Below are 12,017 nucleotides of genomic sequence, written 5' to 3'. Positions count from 1 at the left end.
TTAGTGATTAAAAGCCAACTTGTTTAAGTCTATAACTTCTAGTTTTGTGGTTATTGAAGGCCCATCACAATGGAAGAGACTGAAAGAAGTTTCTGTGGGCGCGGCTTAGTGTTGACCGATTTTTGTGGACGTGTCTTTTACGCATAGGCTGTACACTGCGCTCCTGGGCTCAGTGATGTAATACACTGTACAACTCTACAGCACCAAACAGCAAGTCTACGTCTGGGGCCTTGCACAAGGTAAGTTTGTCTTCTTTTCAAAGGTATACTCCGTAGCTACGCTGCCGACCGCAATTTTTGGGCCAATAATTTTAATCAACAGTATGTTTCAAAATACAAGTGTCAGTAAGGGGAAAAACAAGGGCTGGAATTTTCCTTACCTTTGGCGGGTCAGGTGCGGCCGGTGTCCATGGCGGGTCTTGACCCCGCTGCTGGCTCCATTCCACTGTAGAAAATGAACTTGCCTTAATGGGGCCTATTAAGCCCGCCCAGCGCATTACCCGCCCAATTAGATGGAGCGGGTCTAGTGATGTCATTCATGACGCGTTTTAGGCCGGGATCCTTAAAGGGACCCTGGCCATGTTAAATTTTAAGTTTAATCTAACATAATATAATAAAAGTTATGAGTGACAAAGAAATATTTAAGTATTATCATTAAGTAATGACTCCATCTACAAATACGATTAAGAACATAATTTTACAAAGTACATTAGTTGGGAAGCTATTGGTGCATTAGTTACAAATCGATAGACTTTTGTATCAGTAACTGGTACAAATAAAAGATGTGTGTGTGTGTATAGGTAAGACATAAAATGAAGCAGGTTTTAAATGTAATTGTAAAAGGGTGGATGTACAATCTTATGCACGTTCTGCGGAAGAGCTGCAGAATCCCTGACAATGTAAGTGGTGTTTACAATGTATTTCTGGGATTTATGCAGCTCTTTGAAAAGGAAAAGACTGGCGAAGGTAAATGTATGTTCTTTACAGTCAGAGATGGGAGAATTTATAATGGGGAATGAGGAAATGGCAGAGAAATTAAATAAATACTTTGTTTCTGTCTTCAAGGAGGAAGACACAAAAAACCTCCCAGAGCGAGCAGCTGAGGAGTTTAAAACCAGCGGCAGTTGGGGAGAGGCGGCTGAATCAGCAAACCGAGGCATACCAATTCAACAGCAGAGGAGAAAGGTAAAAAGTAATCTAAGTGTGACGTCACCAGGAAGCAGGTAAGTGATTGGTTGGTGAGTATTTCTTTCTTTCTCCTTTTCATTACAAGCTTAAATTCTGCGGTTTTTATTTTCTAGGGTCTCTGTGGTGTAGTGGGGGACAGTTGGCAAAAAAGCGCCCTAGAGTATATCTTTAACTGGGTTGTAGTTAATAAGGCCTTTCTGGTGCAGAGTGACTGTTGGTAAACCATTTAACTGGTGTAATTAGAGGGATTGATTTAATTTAAATCCAATTAATTAAAGGGGATACTAGCATCTATAATCGGGCAGAGGGTGTCCATAACTAACAATAAAAAATTTAATTAATTACATAGAATGGAGCAGGTGATGTGTTACTGTTACGAGATGTGGGAGCCGGTGGACCCCATTGAGGCTCACGGTGATTACATCTGTGACAAGTGTCTGCTGCTGCAGGAACTCCAGCTCCGTGTTGATGAGCTGGAGTCTGAGCTTCAGACACTGCGACACATCAGGGAGGGGGAGAAGTACCTGGACTCTGTGTTTCAGGAGGTGGTCACACCTATGGAGTTAATTAATTCAGATGTAGCCCATGGTCAGGGACAGGACGGTGTGACTACGAGTGAGGCAGGTACGGGGATCCAGGAGGTAGTGTTGGAGGAGCCGCAGCCCTTGCTCTTGTCCAACAAGTTCGAGGTTCTTACTCCTTGTGGGGACAGGAGTAGGGACTGCAGGGAGGATGAGCAACCTGGCCACAGCACCGTGGAACGGGGGGCCATTCAAGAGGGGGGAGTAAATAGAAATGTTGTAGTGGTAGCGGATAGTATTATTAGGGGGATAGATAAGAGTTCTCTGCAGCCGAGAGCGAGAGTCCCGTAGGCTGTGTTGCCTACCAGGTGCCAGGGTTAAGGACATCTCCTCTGGGCTGGAAAGAAACTTGCAGTGGGAGGGGGTGGATCCAGTTGTCGTGGTCCATGTTGGTACAAACGACATAGATAGGACTAGGAAGCCGGTTCTGTTAAAGGAGTATGAGCAGCTAGGGGTCAAATTAAAAAACAGAACCTCAAGGGTAATAATCTCTGGATTATTACCTGAGCCACGAGCGAATTTGGCTAGGACAAATACAATTAGAGAGTTAAATGCGTGGCTCAAAGACTGGTGTGGGAGAAATGGGTTTTGCTTCCTGGGACACTGGCACCAGTACTGGGGCAGGAGGGAGCTGTTCCATTGGGACGGACTTCACTTGGCCTGTGCTGGGACTAGAGTCCTGGCGGATCATATAACTAGGGCTGTAGAGAGGGCTTTAAACTAACTAGTGGGGGGAAGGTTCCTCGAGAGCAAATAATAAAAATGACAACAGAGAAGGTCATAGACTTAGGTAGCAGTGGGGAAATTAAAAACCAGAGCGTGTCAGGGAGGGGCAGAAGGTATGGAGTAAAAGGTAAAGTAATAAAAAGGGCAGAAGCAGAAACTAAGTGTCACAAAACATATTTGAAAGTTCTCTATCTGAATGCACGTAGCATTCGTAACAAAATAGACGAGTTAATGGCACAAATAACTACATATGGGTATGATCTTGTGGCCATTACAGAAACATGGCTGCAGGGTGACAATGCCTGGGAATTAAACATACCAGGTTATTTAATGATCAGGAAGGACAGGCAGGAAGGAAGGGGAGGTGGGGTGGCTATGTTAATAAAGGAAGGAATCACTGTAATACAGAGAAATGATATTGGGTCAAAAGATCAGGATAATGAAACAGTTTGGGTGGAGATAAGGAATAATAAGGGGAAAAAAACACTAGTGGGTGTAGTCTATAGGCCTCCGAACAGTTGCAACTCGGTTGGACGGAGTATCAATCAGGAAATAGTTGAGGCTTGTAATAAGGGAACTTCTATAATTATGGGGGATTTTAACTATCATATTAATTGGACAAATCAAATTGGGCAGGGCTGCCTTGAGGATGAGTTCATTGAGTGTATTAGGGATGGGTTTCTTGAGTAATATGTAACTGAACTGACCAGGGGGCAAGCAACCTTAGATCTGGTCCTGTGTAACGAGACAGGATTAATTAAAAATGTCCTAGTAAAGGATCCCCTTGGAATGAGTGACCATAACATGGTTGAATTCCATATTCAATTAGAGGGTGAGAAGGTTGGATCTCAAACAAGCGTGCTAAGCTTGAATAAAGGAGACTATGAAGGTATGAGAGCGGAATTGAGTAGTGTGGATTGGGAAAATAGGTTAAAGGGTAAGACGATACATGATCAGTGGTGTACATTTAAGGAGTTATTTTACAACTTCCAAAAAATATATATTCCACTGAGAAGAAAAGGGTGTAAAAGAAAAGACAGCCATCTGTGGCTAAGTAAAGAAATTAAGGATAGTATTCGACTAAAAACAAGGGCATATAAGGTAGCCAAATCTAGTGGGAGGATAGAGGATTGGGAAAACTTTAAAAGACAGCAAAAAATAACAAAAAGATTGATTAAGAAAGGGAAGATAGATTATGAAAGTAAATTAGCAAAAAATATAAAAACAGATAGTAAGAGTTTTTATAGTTATATAAAAAGAAAACGGGTGGCTAAAGTAAATGTTGGTCCCTTAGAGGATGAGACCGGGAAATTAATGGTGGGAAATATGGAGATGGCAAAAACACAATGAATATTTTGTATCAGTCTTTACAGCAGAGGACACTTAAGAATATCCCAACACTGGACAAACAGGGGGCTATGGGGGGGGAGGAGCTAAACACAATCAAAATCACTAAGGAAGTGGCACTCGGTAAAATAATGGGACTCAAGGCGGATAAATCACCTGGACCTGATGGCTTACATCCTAGGGTCTTGAGGGAAGTGGCGGTAGGGATTGTGGATGCATTGGTAATAATTTTCCAAAACTCCCTGGACTCAGCAAAGGTCCCAGCAGACTGGAAAACTGCTAATGTAACACCCTTATTTAAAAAGGGCAGTAGACAGAAGGCTGGAAACTATAGACCGGTTAGCCTAACATCTGTGGTAGGTACAATTTTGGAGTCCATTATTGAGGAGACAGTAACAGGACATTTGGATAATCATAATTTAATAGGACAAAGTCAGCATGGTTTTATGAAGGGGAAGTCATGTTTGACAAATTTGCTGGAGTTCTTTGAGGAAGTAACATATAGGGTGGATAAAGGGGAACCAGTGGACGTAGTGTATTTAGACTTCCAAAAGGCATTTGACAAGGTGCCACACAAAAGATTATTGCTTAAGATAAAAAATCACGGGATTGGGGGTAATATTCTGGCATGGATAGAGGATTGCTATCTAACAGAAGGCAGAGAGTTGGGATAAATGGTTCATTCTCGGACTGGCAATCAGTAAGTAGTGGTGTTCCGCAGGGGTCAGTGCTGGGTCCCCAACTCTTTACAATCTATATTAACGATTTGGAGGAGGGGACCGAGTGTAACATATCAAAGTTTGCAGATGATACTAAGATGGGAGGGAAAGTAGTGAGTGAGGAGGACATAAAAAACCTGCAAGGGGACATAGACAGGCTAAGTAAGTGGGCAGAGATTTGGTAGATGGAATACAATACTGGAAAGTGTGAGGTTATGCACTTTGGCAGGAAAAGTCGTAGAGCAAGTTATTATCTTAATGGCAAGAAACTGGAAAGTACTGAAGTACAAAGGGATCTGGGGGTCCTGGTGCACGAAACTCAAAAGGTTAGTATTCAGGTACAGCAAGTGATTAAGAAGGCCAATGGAATGTTGGCTTTCATTTCTAGGGGGATAGAATATAAGAATAGGGAGGTATTGCTTCAGCTGTACAAGGTATTGGTGAGACTGCACCTGGAATACGGCATGCAGTTTTGGTGTCCATACTTAAGAAAAGACATACTTGCTCTCGAGTCAGTACAAAGAAGGTTCACTCGGTTAATCCCGGGGATGCGGGGATGGACATATGAGGAGAGGTTGAGTAGATTGGGACACTACTCATTGGAGTTCAGAAGAATGAGAGGCGATCGTATTGAAACATATAAGATTGTGAAGGGGTTGGATCGGGTGGATGCGGGGAGGATGTTCCCGATGATGGGTGAAACTAGAACTAGGGGCTGCTCTTTCAAAACTGAGATGAGGAGGAACTACTTCACTCGGAGGGTGGTAGGTCCATGGAATATGCTGCCCCAAAAAGCTGTAGAAGCTACATCATTACATAAATTTAAAACAGAAATAGACAGTTTCCTAGAAGTAAAGGGAATTAAGGGTTACGGGGAGCGAGCAGGAATTTGGACATGAGTCTAGGTTCGGATCGGTCATGGCCCTGTGGGTAGCGGTAGATTCTGGAACGATTCCTGCAGATTGGAGGATAGCAAATGTAACCCCGCTATTTAAGAAAGGAGGGAGCGAGAAAACGGGGAACTACAGACCTGTTAGCCTCACATCAGTAGTTGGGAAAATGATGGAATCTATTATAAAGGATGCAATAACTGGGCACTTAGAAACTAATAGTAAGATTGGGCAGTGTCAACATGGATTTATGAAAGGGAAATCCTGTTTGACAAACCTATTGGAGTTCTTTAAGGATGTAACTAGTGGAGTAGACAAAGGGGAACCGGTAGATGTGGTGTATTTGGATTTTCAGAAGGCCTTTGATGAGGTCCCACACAAGAGTGAACAAAATTAGGGCACATGGAATTGGGGATAATATACTAGCATGGATTGAGAATTGGTTAACAGACAGAAAACAACGAGTAGGGATAAACGGGTCTTTTTTAGGATGGCAGGCTGTGACTAGTGGGGTACCGCAAGGATCGGTGCTTGGGCCCCAGCTATTCACAATCTATATCAATGATTTGGATGAGGGGACTAAATGTAACATTTCCAAATTTGCTTATGATACAAAGCTAGGTGGCAGTGTCAGTTGTGAAGAGGATGTGAAGAGGCTTCAAGGGGATCTCGACAGGCTCAGTGAGTGGGCGACAACATGGCAGATGGAATATAATGTGGATAAATGTGAAGTTATCCACTTTGGTAGAAAAAACAGAAAGGCAGAGTATTTCCTAAATGGTGAAAGATTGGGGAATGCAGATGCTCAAAGGGACCTGGGTGCCCTTGTACATGAGTCACTGAAAGTGAATGTGCAGGTGCAGCAAGCCATTAGGAAGGCAAATGGTATGCTGGCCTTCGTTACAAGAGGATTTGAGTACAGGACTAAAGAAGTCTTACTCCAATTATATAGGGCCTTGGTGAGACCACACCTGGAGTACTGTGTACAATTTTGGTCTCCTTACCTAAGGAAGGATATACTTGCCATAGAGGGAGTGCAACGAAGGTTCACGAGATTGATTCCTGGGATGACGGGACTGTCGTATGAGAAGAGATTGAGTAAACTAGGCATGTATGCTCTTGAATTCAGAAGAATGAGAGGGGATCTCATTGAAGCATACAAAATTATTACAGGGCTTGATAGGGTGGATGCTGGGAGAATGTTTCCATTGGCTGGGGAGTCTAGAAGCAGGGGCCACAGCCTTCAGAGGGTGGTGAATCTTTGGAATTCTCTACCCCAGAGGGCTGTGGAGGCTCGGTCATTGGGTATATTCAAAACAGAAGTCGATAGATTTCTGACTAGTAAGGGCATCAAGGGATATGGCGATAGGGCCGGTGAATGGAGTTGAGGCAGAAAATCAGCCATGATCTCATTGAATGGTGAAGCAGGCTCGAAGAGCCGAATGGCCTACTCCTGCTCCTATTTCTTATGTTCTTCCGTTGAAGTTAACAATGGACAAGTGAGAGAACCTCAGCAGAAATTCACCCTAAAGTCTCAGACTGAAAACTTAAATTAGTCGTATTCAGGGACTGAAAGCAAATTGAACCAGTGAAATGAGTGATGAGAATGAAATTGTTACAGTTGATGACTTGATTTAATGTGTAACTGGACAATCACAGAATGCTATGAGAAAAACCTGACCAGAAACAACACAAAAATGTATTTAAATGGTGTATGTCAGTTTTTTATAGTGCAGATCAATTCACTGCAATAACTGTTCAGTTGGAAGGCAACAACCAAGAATGGCCAGTGAAAAATGTATTTCCCTCACCATTTACATCCCTTCAGGAATTTCTGAATTAACATTTACCAATAGCTTTTCAAGTCGAACAGAATCTCCATCAATCTGTTAGTTGATGTGTGGTTTTATTTTGGTTTGTTTTCCATGCTGTCAAGTAATCAGCTGGAGCAATGGCCAGGGAACTCACACCTCAGGCTGACAGATGTGGTTCTCGAACTGTGTGAATCCTGTGGCCATGCAGGGAAATTTTAAGAGTAGGGGGAAAAAGGCTCTTAAGTGTCAGTAAAGTACCTCATAATGATTTCAATTGGGTCCCCCGCTGCTGCAGGTCGGATTCGCTCCCAACCCGCTGTCAAAAAAAACAACTTTCCCACCCAACCAACCACCAATCGTGACGGCTACCACCCTGGAAAATTCAGCTCCTGGACTTCAAGAGACGTATCAAAGTGTATTCCTAAACCCCCAATGGAAACTCCCATCTCAGTGATTATACTCAAGTTTTCAAAACTGAAGACTAGGTCAGTACATCGGGCAGATATCCGGCATGTATGACAATAGAAGGATTGCAGCTGCAAGAGGAAGGAAGGAAGAAAGAAAACATCAAAGTCTAATTCTATCTGGTCTAGTGTAGAGATTGAGAAACAACTTCTCCTTCAACAGTTCTGGGGGAAAATGAAACAGCTTATCATGGTCTACATTATCTGGTTCCTTTAGAATCCTAGAAATAGCAGTCCTATCACCTGTCAACCACCTCCTTTCCAGTGAGAACGTGTCCAATATATGTAATTACTCCTCAATCCAATCCCTCCATCCCTCAGTCATTCTGGTTGCGCTCTTCTGTATCCTTTCAATAGCTGCAATCTGCTTTCTGTACTGCGGCGGCCAGAACTGTACACAGTATTCTAAGTGCAGTCACGGCAATGATTTATGAAGTGGTAGGATTACCCCACTATTTCGGCTTCATATTGACCATTTAAGACATTCCAATGACAACAACAACTTACATTTATATAGTGCCTTTAACATAGTAAGATGTTCCAAGGCACTTCACAGGAGCATTATCGAGCAAAGTTTGACATCGAGCCACATAAATAGATATTAGGGCAGGTGACCAAAAGCTTGGTCAAAGAAGTCATTTTTAAGGAGCATCTTAAAGGAGGAGAGAGAAGTAGAGACACGGAGTGGTTTAGGGAGGGAATTCCAGAGCTTAGGACCTTGGCTTTACTCACTGCCACTGAGAATTGTTGTGATCGCTTCAATTTATTGTCAGTCTGGACCCCCAGATCTCTTTCATTTTTGTTACACATTTAAGTAATAGGGTCTTCCTGGATTTCTTGCCCCCACGTGAAGCACTTTGCATTTCTCTACACTGAATTTCATCTGTCATCTGTTTGCCCAATTTCCAAGTGTATTCAACTCCTCCTGTAACTTAGCTTGTTCAGCTTTGCAGATTTAGTGGCCACTTAATGCCTTAGGTTAATATTTTTTATTTTGCATAACCCATAGCTTGATAAGATTGTGCATTCCAAGAGCATTTCAGCCATTATAGAAAGTCGCCAACATTACAAAACATTCTGATGCACAATACATTCCAGCCAGTAAAGGCTATAGTTCAACTGGCTTACATAACAGAAATATATAAACTCTCTCAGAACACCCTATTCAAAAACCTAGCCAAAGTATTGACATCTTGCTCAAGGACAGATAAGACTATACACTTTCATAGATTATTTCCTTTCAATGTTATTGTGTTCAGCTTTTCCTCAGAGGAAAGCCAAAATCTTACTCCGAGTTATTAATGGGCACACAAGTTATTACTGGGCACCATCTCAAACTAAATACAAGTATCGGATTCTAGTATAAGGCCCTAGTTTGAATCCAGACCTCAAGTGACATTTATACTTGGGCCTTCCCCTTAGCCAGGAAGGAAGGAAACATAACTATCTGGAAATAATCTATCACTAAAACTCGAGAAAGTTTCTTGACAGTTTGACATTAGCGATGGCTTTTGAAATTAAGGTTGAATGTAGTGTCCGAGTATAAATAATACACGGACTGCAGGAGAACAATAATAACAGGTATTTACTGAACAGAGGGTAACTCTTTTGTTTTGTTTCTGAACAGAGGGTAACTCTTTTGTTTATACCCAAAAAAAAACAAATTGGACTGTAAACAAAAGTTCAACTAAAACTTAACAAATCAAATTAAAATTTGGTTTTCCGGGTTGATGATGCACTCCAGTCCCCGCGGCGCCCACCGGTCGCGGAAATACTCAAGCGCACCGGCGGACACCGCGTGCTCCATCTCCAGGGCCACCCGGGCGCGAACATGGCCGCGGAAGAGAGGCAGGCAATCCGGCTGGACGACCCCCTCGACCGCCCGCTGCCTGGACCAATTGATGGCTCTTTTAGCCAGGCCCAGGAGCAGGCCCACAAGGAGGTCCTCCAACCTGTCCGCTCCCCTCCGCACCGGGTGACCGTAGATCAAGAGCGTGGGACTGAAGTGCAACCAAAAATCGAGGCGCAGCCCCTTCAAGTAGTGAAAGAGGGGCTGCAACCTCTCACATTCCATATAAACGTGAAAAACAGACTCCTCCAGGCCGCAAAAAATGCAGGCGGCCTGGGAGTCCGTGAACCTACTTAAAAACTTATTGCACGGGACCGCTCCGTGCAACACCCTCCAGGCCAAGTCCCCGATGGAACAAGGGAGGACTCCCGCGTAGAGAGCCCTCCATTGGGGACCTCCGCCACCACCAGTCAGCAAGACGCCACGCCAAGGCGTGTCCGGACGGTAGGCGAAGATGGCAAAGTGGAGAGTGTGCAGGAGCAGCCCGTACAGGAAACCCCTCCGCACGGAATGAAAAGGCACGGAGGGTATTTCCTCGAGACGGCTCAAGTTGTGAGGCGCCGGTTCCCGAGGGGAGTTTCGGGGCTGGGCGCCGATGAGGAATTCCGTCCGAACGGGGGTAAGCTCGGACGGGATCGCCCCACGTGCTTGAGCCACCTCGATACACCTAGTGGAGTCGGGGCCCAGTGCCGCTTTCACCGATTCGATGGCTTCGACCGCGAGCCGGACGTTGGCCCAGGACAGGCGCCGCGCCAGCTCCTCCGGCGCCATCCAGCCCACTCCTCCGCCATCGAGCAGGTCCCTGACTCTGGTCACCTTGCCAGGCACAGCCCTGCCCTCCGCCAGCCGCCCGAAACCGCGTTCGTGGAGGTGCGGATTCCTGAGCAGCGGCTCCCGAAGGAGAGCCGCCGCTCCTGACGGGGGAGAGCTCCACCTGGAAGCGACGTAGTTCCAAACCCATAGTAGTTCCTGGTAGAAGACAGGCAGCTCCTGCAGGCCGGCACGCCTGCCGCCCACTTTCGCGAACAGGAGCTGCGTGTCGTAATTGAGGCCGTGCAGCTGGCGGAAGAACAACGTCGCCAGCGCACACCATCTCGGAGGATTCTCGACGTACAGGTATCTCTGCAGCGTCTGAAGACGGAAAGTCGCAGCCTGGGTGCGAAGGCACACCAGCGCCTGACCGCCCTCCCTAAGCAGGAGACACAGAACTGCGGCAGAGACCCAGTGCTTCCTTTTGCCCCAGAAGAAGTCGATGAGTTTCTTCTGCATCTTGGCGACAAACGCAGGGGGAGGGATCAAAGTGACCAACCGGTACCACAACATGGCGGCCACCAGCTGGTTTATGACCAGCGCTCGACCCCTGTAGGACAACACTCGGAGCAGTCCTGCCCAGCGTCCTCGGCGAGCGGTGACTTTGGCCTCCAGCTCTTGCCAGTTCGCCGGCCAGGCGTCCTCGGCAGGGCTAAGGTAGACTCCCAAATAGAGGAGGTGCGTGGTGCTCCAGGCGAAAGGCCTGAACTCCTCCGGCAGGGAGTCCACCCACCACTGACCCACCAGGAGTCCGGAACATTTCTCCCAGGTGATCTTGGCGGAGGATGCGTCCGAGTAAATCTGCTGGCATTCCCGCATCCTCCGCAAGTCAGCGGGATCCGTGACCGTGAGGAGCACGTCATCGGCGTAAGCCGAGAGGACCACCTCCACGCCCGGCCCTTGCAGAGCCAGTCCCGTCAACCTCTTCCGCAAGAGGCGCAGGAATGGCTCCACGCAAACGGCGTATAACTGACCGGACATGGGGCATCCCTGACGCACCCCCCTCCCGAAGCGAAGGGGCGCCGTCAAGGACCCGTTAACTTTAATCAGACACTCCGCGGCGGCGTACAGAAGTCGGATCCGGGCGACGAAATGCATCCCGAACCCGAATGCGCGCAGAGTCCCGAAGAGATACTCGTGATCCACCCTGTCGAACGCCTTCTCCTGATCCAGGGAAAGGAAGGCGACCGACAGACCAGCCCTCTGGGAGTGGTGGACCAGGTCCCGGACCAGATGGATGTTATCGTGGATGGTCCGGCCCGGGACCGTGTAGGACTGGTCGGGGTGGATCATGTGGGCCAGCACGGTGCCAAGGCGAGCAGACATGGCCCTGGCAAAGATTTTATAGTCCGTGCTGAGGAGGGAGACCGGGCGCCAGTTCTTAAGGAGGCGGAGATCGCCCTTCTTAGGCAGCAGGACAATGACCGCCCTGCACCAAGAGAGGGGCATCTCCCCGGTCGCCAAACTTTCCCCCAGGACCCGCGCGTAGTCGCCCCCCAAGACGTCCCAGAACGCCCTGTGGAACTCCACGGTCAGCCCGTCCAGCCCCGGGGACTTTCCCCTAGAGAGCTGGCGGAGGGCGCCGGTCAGCTCCGCCAGACTTAGCGGAGCGTCCAATTTTTCGGCGCCC

The sequence above is a fragment of the Somniosus microcephalus genome, chromosome 3 (genome assembly GCF_052327205.1).
Source record: "Somniosus microcephalus isolate GS21.2 chromosome 3, FLI_Smic_1.0, whole genome shotgun sequence".
Taxonomy (NCBI): domain Eukaryota; kingdom Metazoa; phylum Chordata; class Chondrichthyes; order Squaliformes; family Somniosidae; genus Somniosus; species Somniosus microcephalus.
The sequence above is the reverse complement of the archived record's forward strand: the minus strand, read 5'-3'. Positions refer to the sequence as shown.